The following is a 10657-nucleotide window of genomic DNA, read 5'->3' as shown; positions in this document are numbered from 1 at the left end:
AAAAAAAAAAAAAGATCCCTAACCCTTCCCAAGACTGATTATTTCTTGAGGATTTATTGGTATATTTCTGATGAAGTTCCTAAGCCACAGTTATAGAAGGTCCCCACCCTCTCTTCAAGAGTGATCGCTTTGTAGCTTGGCCCCCGTAGCACAGTGGTTACAGCACCCACCCGCCACATGCACAGAAGGTGGTAGGTTCAAACCACCCCCCCCAAAAGAAACTATTAACAAACAATTTGTGGACTCACACTTTGAGTAGCACTGCCCTAGCCTACATGTGAATGGGGTTTTAAAAATGGGCTTCCAGTGTTGCCGTATGGGTCTGGCAGAAAAGCGATGTTGTGGAGAATAAACACACTTATTGAAATTGTGTTTTAAATACAGGTGACCATCTGCTCGCTCAGGCAAAATGGCGAGCTTCTTTATTTGCAGTTGGTTTATATAGGAAATTTTGTACATGCGCACAATACAGCAATGACCTCATTGATCCATTTAAACATCATGTGACTACCTTGTGATTAGCTTCCGATAATTCCCTCAACATACACCTTTTAACATAACCCTGTCAACATAACTCAATTTAACATAACTTACTGGAGAACATATTGTTAGCCATTACTTCTTTGTTCTTATCTGATGATGCCTGAGGCTATGGAGGAACAAGGTAGATTGAATACCTGCCCTTGCTGGCCTTGCCATTCAGAGGCTGTTACTTCGGATCTTTAAACAAGGCATAAAGAAACTTCTTGGGCATACAGGAATTTGTGTGCAAACCTCTGCTCCCATGTAGGCCTTAAGTCAGAGGGGTTTTGCTGGAACCTTTTATAAGGAATTTTTAGGCTGAACTTCTCAAAAGTCACGAGCCCAAGTTTCATCTGTGCCATTAGATACCTGTATGCATTGGGTAAATTCCTCTTCTCTTAAGGTCTCCAAGTACATTTCCATTCCGGGACCCATCAGCAAGCGATCTTTGTTACTTACCACAGATCAGGAAAGGTTACTGATGAGTATCTGGCCAGTTTTCCAAAGGGCTTTTTTATTGGCCTTATAAAGTCAACCTTAATTCCTTAACGCAGTAAATGCTATTCCAGCCGAAGCCTTGGTCATGTTAGGCTCACAACCAACCTGGCCACATGGGTTTTTGCCTCAGTTTCTTACAAGTATACCTGCACAAAGTCTTTTTGCTGCTCTCTCTCAAATAGCTTTTTTGGCCAAAGGCATATAGGCATTTCGCCTATGTTCCAGCTTGGTGCCCATAGCACAGTGCCTAGGGCACCAGCCACTTACACCAAGGCTGGGGGTTCGAACCCGGCCAGGGCCAACTGCAACAAAGGAATAGCCAGGCATTATGGCGGGTGCCTATAGTCCCAGCTACTGGGAGGGTGAGGCAAGAGAATTGCTTAAGCTCAGGAGTTTGAAGTTGTTGTGAGCTGTGATGCCACAGCACTCTACCCAGGGCAACACAGTAAGACTCTGTTTCAAAAAAAAGGGCTTCCAAGAGTAAAAAAGAATTTTATTTAATACTTGCTCTTCTCTGTTGTCAAAAGATCCCTAACCCTTCCCAAGACTGATTATTTCTTGAGGACTTATTGGTATATTTCTGATGAAGTCACTAAGCCACAGTTATAGAAGGTCCCCATCCACTCTTCAAGAGTGATTACTTCGTGGCTTGTCCCCCATGGTACAGTGGTTACAGCACCCCCCACATGCATGGAGGGTAGTAGGTTCAAACCCAGCCTGGGCCAGCTAAACAACAATGACAAATGCGTCAAAAAAGAGCTGGGCATTGTTGCAGGCGCCTATAGTCCCAGCTACTAGGGAGGCTGAAGCAAGAGAATCATTTAAGCCCAAGAGTTTCAGGTTGCTGTGAGCTATGACAACACAGCACTCTACCAAGGTGACATAGTGACTCTGTCTCAAAAAAGAAAAAAGTGTGATTACTTCCTGCCTCTCTATTCACCCTTTCAAGAAGATTCACTTGGCCCATACATCCATGCCTCCTGCCCTGAGCTCCTGCTACCACCAGCATAGTAGAAAATGAGGTTCTGGTGCCACTTCTTTGGACTAAAAAGAGAAGGGAAGCTGGTGCCACGCTGCAAATATGGGCCCCCTTCCTAGGTTGCAGGGGAGTTCTGTGACGCTGCTGTCTTCCAGGACCACAGTCCTCAAACCCTAGTATTGCTCAACTCAGGGAGATTTCCCCCAGGCCAGGGGATATTGGGCATTGTCTGGAGACATTTTTTGTTGTCACAATTTGGATGAAGGAATGCTACTGAGTTCTAGTAAATAGAAGGCAGGAATATTGCTGGATATCCCACATAGGCCAGTCCTTACAATAAAGAAATATTTGGCTCAAATGTCAATAGTGCCAAGACTGGGAAAACCTACCCTAGGGGTAACATGTACATTTCTTAGAAGTGATGGGCACAAATCATTTTAAGCTGATTCGTTAAATACCCGCAGTTTCCATTTGTACTCTTTCCTAAATGTGGTCTGCCACCCTGCCAGTTCTCTTTTCCTGCTTCCTCTTCACAGTGATCTTTCTTCCAAATCCTAAATGTACATCCTGGTTATAAAAACTTCCAGGGCAGCTCAGTGCCTGTGGCTCAAACGGTTAAGGCACCAGCCACATACACCTGAGCTGGCGGGTTCAAATCCAGCCCAGGCCCTCCAAACAACAATGATGGCTGCAACCAAAAAATAGCCGGGTGTGTGGCAGGCACCTGTAGTCCCAGCTACTTGGAAGGCAGAGGCAAGAGAATCGCTTGAGCCCAGGAGTTGGAGGTTGCTGTGAGCTGTGATGCCATGGCACTCTACCCAGGGGGACAGCTTGAGGCTCTGTCTCAAAAACAAACAAACAAACAACAACAAAAAAAATCAAAACTTCCAGGGCAAGCCAGGCATTGTGGTGCATGCCTATAGTCCCAGCTACTCAGGAGACTGAGGCAGGAGGATTACTTGCGTGTAGGATTCCAGACTGTAGTGAGCTTTGATTGTACCACTGGACTCCACCCTGGGTGACATAGTGAGACCCTGACTCTAAAACAAAACAAAATAAAATAAAACAAAATACCTTCCAAGACAAGCAACAAGAGACAATTTGAGAATGTGTGGCTCTCTCCTGTGAGGTGCAGCAGGGAGGCAGCTCCCTGAGAGCAAATTCAAACAGCATCACAAAGACAATGAAGGGTGGCACCTGTGACTCAGTGGATAGGGCACCAGCCCCATATACCAAGGGTGACAGGTTCGAACCTGGCCCCAGCCAAACTGCAACAAAAAAATAGCCAGGTATTCTGGTGGGTGCCTGTAATCCCAGCTACTTGGGAGGCTGAGGCAGGAGAATCGCTTAAGCCCAGGAATTGGAGGTTGCTGTGAGCTGTGGTGCCATAGCACTCTACCAAGGGCAATAAAGTGAGACTCTGTCTCTAAAAAAAAGAAAAAGAAGACAATGAAAAGGGCAGTGCCTGTTTCTTCCAGGCGAGCAACTCCTGACAAGTCTCTGAGCCTATGTACCCATCTATCTGTCTTAGAATTAGAATCTGAAAGTAAGATATACTGAACACAAGAGGCATATGAACACATTTGCGAGATTTGATAATGAAGCTACTTGGTTTGCCAATAAGGACTGGCTTAACTATTAGATTACACATATATGGCAGACATTTCCATAAACTAAACTGAATAATCTGCCAAGCAAGGTACAATATAATATGGCAGGAATTACACACTGTTTATATTTATAATTGAACACTTTACATGTTAAGGTCAGAATAGGACAAGTGGTGCCAGAAGTAAAAACAGTGGTTACCTATGGGTAGGAGAGAGCAGGCCTCAACAAGATGGGAGACAGGGGTCTAGTGAGGTGCTGGAAATGTCCTCTCTCTTGACCTTGGTAGTGGTGACACAGGTGTATCTTACACTTAAGATTTGTGTACTTTATATAAGTTATGTTTCCATTTTTTTAAAGTATGAAGTTTTTCCAAAGTTGTTTTGGGGATAGTCAGGCAGAATTGTTGGAAGCCCACTCACTGCCCTAGGAGATGGAGGGGACTAAGGCATGTTTTTCTGCAGTTGTGGTCCAAAGCCCAAGTCTCTCCAGTCTTCTGTCTCTCAGGGCTGCGTCTTCCCAAGATGGTTCACTTTCCTCCCAATCCTTCCACCAACCCCCCCAGAAATCAGACTATGTACTATATAGACTTAATCCCCAAGGGGAAACTTAATCCCCAAGGTCATGGTCTTAGGAGGTGAGATGATTAGATCCTGAGCGTGGAGCCCTCATGAATAAGATTAGTGCCCTTAGAGAGGAGACTTCAGAGAGCCCCTTTACCCACCCCTCCATGTGAAGGCAAAAGGAGAAGACAGTTGTCTATGAACCAGGAAGAGGGCCCCCACCAGCCACTGATCTGCTAGTATCTTGATCTTCAGCTTCCCAGCCTCCAGGACTGCGAGAAATAAATGTTTATTTCTAAAGCCACCCAGTCTATGGCTTTGCTCCCCTGATACTAAGCATGATGCTCCAACCCTAGCATTCACTCATGCTACCCCTGCTCCCGCTCTCTCTCATTTAATGACTGCTTGGCCAGTGCCCTTCATCAGTGAGAATTTTTAAACATGAATTGTACAATGCTGAAGGCAGGACTTTTAGTGTCCCCATCACCAGAATAATGTACATTGTACCCAAAGGTAGATTTTTATCCCTCACCTTTAGGATAAAGGTCTCTAGTTCCACCCACATTGCTGGAAAAGACATTGTTTAATGCATTTTATGGGTAAGTAGCATTCCATGGTATGCATTTACCACATTTTCTTTATCCACTCCTCAGTTGAAGGGCACTTAAGCAGATTCCACATCTTTGCAATTGTGAATTGTGCTGTGATGAACATTTGAATGCAGCTGTCTCTTTTATAAAATGACTTCTTTTCCTTTGGGTAGATGCCGAGAAGTGGGATTGCTAGATTTAATGGTAGGTCTACTTTTAGTTCTATCAATGAGAATCTTAATACCTGTGTACACACAGCCTTCTCTACTCTGATCTCTGTTATTTTATTGGTTGAAGTTACAAATGAAAAACAGAAATTTTAATTTTCATGAGGTCCCCAATGGATCAATTTTTTTTTTTTTTTTTTTTAGACAGAGTCTCGCTTTGTAGCCCTTGGTCAAGTGCTGGAGTATCATAGCTCATAGTAACCTCAAACTCTCGGGCTTAAGTGATTCTCTTGCCTCAGCCTCCCAAGTAGCTGGATGACAGGTATCCACCACAACGCCCTGCTATTTTTTTGTTGCAGTTTGGCCAGGGCCAGGTTCGAACCTGCCACCCTCGGTATATGGGGCCTGCGCCCTACCCACTGAGCCACAGGTGCCACCCAGCACCAGCTGATATTTTGACTGCAATCTCATGAGATAATTTCAGCTATACCCACCCTGGTAAGTGGCTCTCAAATCTGTAACCTGCAGAAATTGTGAGATGATAAGGATTTATTGTTTAAGCAGCTAAATTTGGGGATAATTTGTTACATGGCACTAAATAATTGATGCAGCCGTTAAGTATCATGTTTCCTATAAAAGCCCTTTATCATATTGAGGACATTCCTTTCTATTACTAGTTTGCTGAGAGTATTTATAATTAATGGGTGTTGAATTTTGTCAAACACCCTTTCTGCATACTCCATTTTGCTGTGTCTAATGCGCTCCTCTGTGTAAGTACACTATGGTTTTGGCCCAGACTTTCAGGAAAACACCTCTCAAGAAAGTGGCTGGCTCTCCACCAGGAAAGATAAATCTAGGGAAAGCTAACACTTCCCTGTAAATGTGCAGATCGCACCACCCTTCTGTAGCCACCGACTCTGTGAAAGCTTCCCCTTCCTGCTCTCCCGGGGAACCTTCCCTTCCCCTCCATATCCATGGCCTTGGCTGAGATGGCCAGGTGGGTGGCCAGAGTGGTGGGAGCTTCTCAGGCTACTCAGCCAAGCAGCTCCCTGGGGTCTGTATGGGGCTTTCAGTCCCCTCCGTCAGGCTGGGCTTGGGGCCTTAGTCCTTGCCCCACACAGCCAGGGCCCACCTCTCTACCCCACAGCCATCCCCTCCTCTGATTGGGGTCTTCAGCAGCTGCTTACCCAGGCAGCAACTCCCACCAGATCCCAGATCCTCCCTGACTAGAATGAACCCCGCCTGCCTGGCAGGCCCATGCAGGAGAGTGTGGCAGCCCGGGAGAGGCTCACCGGCCTCTCCTGCTCCTGAGCTACACCACCCATGTATGAAGCATGTCTTAGAATTCCCTCAAAAATTTGGGCCAAGGGATCCTTTCGATAGTTCATTACTAGAGAAGCATCTCTGAATGTGTAGAGCACCGGAAACCCTGAGGAGGAGGCGCAGCGTCCTCTCCTGAGCGGAAGCCGGCTCTTGGTGTTGCTTTACTGCAATGGCCACTTGCCATTGATGATGGTTCTTCTCTTCCTTTGGAGGAGTAAGAGGGACAGAACGCAGTCTGCGTGGTTCTGAAAAAAAAAAAAGAATTGGGGGCCAAAAGTGTACATAATAAGGGACAGTGAAACCATCATATAATTCACCGTATGTATTCTGGTCATATGGTGAATTGTATTTATTGATTGGTTTTCAAGGTTAAACCCACATTTCATTCCTGGGATAAACTTTATCTTATCCTTGCCATGTAACTATACAGTGAAATATTATTGAGTAGTAAAGGAGGAGGAGTAATTGAGACATACAACAACCATGAGTGAATCTCAAAATTAGCCTGGTTCCATTTATATTAAGTTCTTTTCTTTTTTTTTTTTTTTTTGAGACAGAGCCTCCCCCTGGGTAGAGTGCCTCAGCATCACAGCTCACAGCAACCTCCAACTCCTGGGCTCAAGCGAGTCTCCTGCCTTTGCCTCTCAAGTAGCTGGAACTACAGGTGCCTGCCACAATGCCTGGCTATTTTTTGGTTGCAGCCATCATTGTTGTTTGGCGGGCCCAGGCTGGATTTGAACCCGCCAGCTCAGGCATATGTGGTTGGTGCCTTAGCCACTTGAGCCACAGGTGCTGAGCCTATATTAAGTTCTTGAAATGACAAAACTAATCTAGTAACAAAAAGTAAATTATTGCTTGACTGGGACTAGAAAATAGGTAAGGACTGACAGAGCAAGGCAGAAGAAAAGGTGACAGAAATATTCTATGTCTCGATTATAGTAATACTATATAGCTACATAAATGTCTAACTCATTGATTAGTGCTCTCAAAACAGGTGTACTTTAATGTATGTGAATTACACTTCAAGAGATTTCATGTTTTAAAAGTTTATACTTAAGCTTGGCGCCTGTGGCTCAAGCGGCTAAGGCACCAGCTACATACACCTGAGCTGGCAGGTTTGAATCCAGCCTGGGCCTGCCAAACAACAATGACGGCTGCAACCAAAAAATAGCCAGGCATTATGGCGGATGCCTATAGTCCCACTACTTGAGAGGCTGAGGCAAGAGAATAGCTTGAGCCCAGGAATTGAAGGTTGCTGTGAACTGTGATGCCACAGCACTCTACCCAGGGCGACAGCTTGAGGCTCTGTCTCAAAATAAATAAATAAATAAAAATAATAAATAAATAAATAAAAGTTTATACTTAAACCCTACAAAGCCAAATATATTTGAGAGTGTATTTTCTAGTCATGCCTATTGAAATAAAAATGCTAAAACAATAGGCTTAAAGTACCCTTAAATATGGTTATCTAGGAAACACTAAAGCTATTGATTTGGTTAATGACCACAGTAAGGGGGAAAACAGTGGCCTTGTTAATGGAATCTATTACCAAGTTTAAATGATTGTTAAATAAAGGCTTCTGCCATACACAGAATCATTACTGTATGAAAGTGTACTCACTGAGCCTGCTTTCCTGGGGTGAAATTCAACTACACTTGAGAAATGCAAACTCAAATCAATTTTCCAAGGAAGAAACCTCTACTTAAATGATTCTAGTCTCAAAATGGAGGGTTAGAAACGCAATCTATAACTTTTCTGTTTTATTTTTCTCTGTGCTGACAGCGTTTCTCCTTTAGCCATGATAATCTTGAACTCTGTCTCACTCTGAACTAGAACTTTTCATCCTGGAACACATAGAAATTGTACAACTGCCAACAATTGTTTCTAAATCCAACCATAAAAGAGAAGTCATTGATAAGAGAAACAATTAACATTATCAACTGTAAATTGCTGTCAGTAAAAACAGTAATTATTATCACGCCCAAAGCTGACCCTCCTTTCTCTTATCTTTGCATTTGCAGAAAATGAAAAGACTTAAGGAAGTGTGCTCAGTGCCCATAGTTCAGTGGTTAGGCCACATGTACCAGGGCTGGTGGGTTCAAACCCGGCCCAGGGCCTGCTAAACAAAAATAGCCAGGTGTTGTGGCAGGTACCTCTAGTCCCAACTACTAGGGAGGTTGAGGCAAGAGAATCGCTTCAGCCCAAGAGTTTGAGGTTGCTGTGAGCTGTGATACCACAGCACTGTACTGAGGGTGACATAGTGAGATTCTATCTCAAAAAAAAAAAAAAAAAAAGAAAAAGAAAAGACTTAAGGAAATGAGACTCCACCTCTAAACTGGTCATTGCCCATCTCAGGTTGGAATTCCAGAATGGATGATGTCCCCAGATCAGCCTCTCCTGGATCACTCAGCTTGTCATTCTGGCAACTGGTGCAAAAGATACAGAAAAGTGCTATATTAGTCAGAATTCTCTATAAAAATAAAAGTAAGAAGACCTCATAGATAGATAGATAGATACATAGATAGATAGATAGAGATTTATTATGGGAATTGGCTTATGTGATTCTGGAGCTGAAGAAGTCCCATGATCTGCTGTCTGCAACCTAGAGACATAGAAAAGCCAGTGATGTAATTTAGTCTGAGTCTGAAGGCCTAAGAACCAGGAGCCCCAATGTCTGAGGGCAAAGGAGAGAGCAATTTCACCCTTTCTCTGTCTTTTTGTTCTGTTTGGTCCTTGTTGGATAGGATGATGCCTGCCCACATCCGGAGGGAGGATCTTTTTTACTGTCTACTGTTTCAAATACCAATCTCTACTCAGAAAGACAGAAATAATGTTTTAGCAGCTAAGTGAGCATCTCTTAACCAATCAAATTGAAATGTAACATTATCCATCGCAAAGGCCAGGCTGTCGGTCATATTCAGCTCTCCCCTTTTCTACTCCTTTTATTTAGGGGGTAGAATCTGAGGACTCCACTGTCTGCAACCCTCTTCTAGTGGGGAAAGCTGAGGACTAACCCTGCCATGTGGCAGAGGATGTCTTTCCCAGGCAACCCGAGGAACTCTGAGATCAAGGCAGCATGCATGGTGTGTGCAGGACAGCTAAGGTCAGCAACTCCAGGGGGAGCTGGGAGCCGATAGCAAGAATTAGGGGACCAGCATCAAAACAACAGATTATAACTATCATAGGTAAGGCTATGGAAAAATCGGAAACCTCATGCACTGCTGGTGGGAATGTAAAATAATTCGGCTGCTTTGGAAAACAGTCTGACAGTTTCTCAAAATGTTAAACATAGAGTTATCATGTGACTCAGCAATTCCACTGCTAGGTATACACCCAAGAGAAGTGGAAACATATGTCCACATAAAAACATGTACACAAATGTCCTAGCAGCATTATTCAAAATCACCAAAAAGTGGAAACAACCCAAATGTCTATCAACTGAAGAATGGGTAAACAAAATATGATATGCCCATATCGTGGAATACTCAGCCTTAAAAAGAAATGCTGTACTGATTAACTGTACAAAACAGACAAATCTTGAAAACATCAGACTACGTGAAAGAAGCCAGTCACAAAGAACCACACGTTGTGGGATTCCGTTTCTAGGAAATGTCCAGCAAATCTAGCAAGACAGAAAGGAGATTAGTGATTGCCTGAGCTGGGGCCAGGGGAGGACGGAGACAGCGGAGGTCACTGCATGAGGGGTGTGGTACTTCTTTGGGGGGTAATGAATCTATTGCAGTACCAACTGTGGCTGTGGTTACACAGCTCTGCAACTATACGAAAGCCATGGAACTGTACACCGGAATGGGTGAATTGTATGGTAGGTGGATCAGATTTTAATAAAGTCATTACTAAAATAAAAAAAAGAAGGAAGGACCGGGTCAGGAGTGGAGTACCCAGAAGTTAGCCAGAAGGCAGAGGTTGGGAGATGGGAATAGACAAAGAGAGAGCGCGCGTGCTGGTGGGAGCAGGCGGGCGTCCTGAGGCAGACCCTGGCTGGGTACCATGTGCTGCTGCCCTTGCTGGGTGTGCATTTGCTGCAGAGCAAAGCTCTGATAGGGCCAGGGATAGGGTAGACATCTATTGTGCTGCTTACCTAACAGAAGACTGCTTTTACAGTCACTGCTATTAAAAAATTCCAAAAAGACCGCTGCTGTGTTCAGGACTTTACAGAAGGCAGGAGGTGGGTATGGTGTTGATTTGTTTATTTCAGGGTCCTCAAACTTTTTAAACAGGGGGCCAGTTCACTGTCCCTCAGACTGTTGGAGGGACTAACTGCAGGCCCCGGGACAAGATGGCTGCTAAGCAGGACAGGCAGCGGTGCCAAAAACACCTGGCAGGCTGGATAAATGTCCTAGGCTGGCTGCATGTGGCCCGTGGGCCGTAGTTTGAGGACACCTGAGA

General features: G+C 44.4%; 1 non-coding gene across 1 annotated transcript; it reads left to right on the top strand.

The window, feature by feature from the left end:
- Nucleotides 1-6281: 6281 nt before the first annotated feature.
- LOC111722041 lies at nt 6282-6494 on the top strand. The gene has a single exon (XR_002770991.1). It is a non-coding gene; the product is annotated as a small nucleolar RNA U3 (small nucleolar RNA).
- The last annotated feature ends 4163 nt before the right edge of the window (nt 6495-10657 follow it).

Source organism: Otolemur garnettii, unplaced genomic scaffold (genome assembly GCF_000181295.1).
Source record: "Otolemur garnettii isolate 467f Iridium unplaced genomic scaffold, OtoGar3 scaffold00005, whole genome shotgun sequence".
In the NCBI taxonomy this organism is placed as follows: domain Eukaryota; kingdom Metazoa; phylum Chordata; class Mammalia; order Primates; family Galagidae; genus Otolemur; species Otolemur garnettii.
Note: the sequence above shows the minus strand (reverse complement) of the source record. Positions and strands in the feature narration are given on the sequence as shown.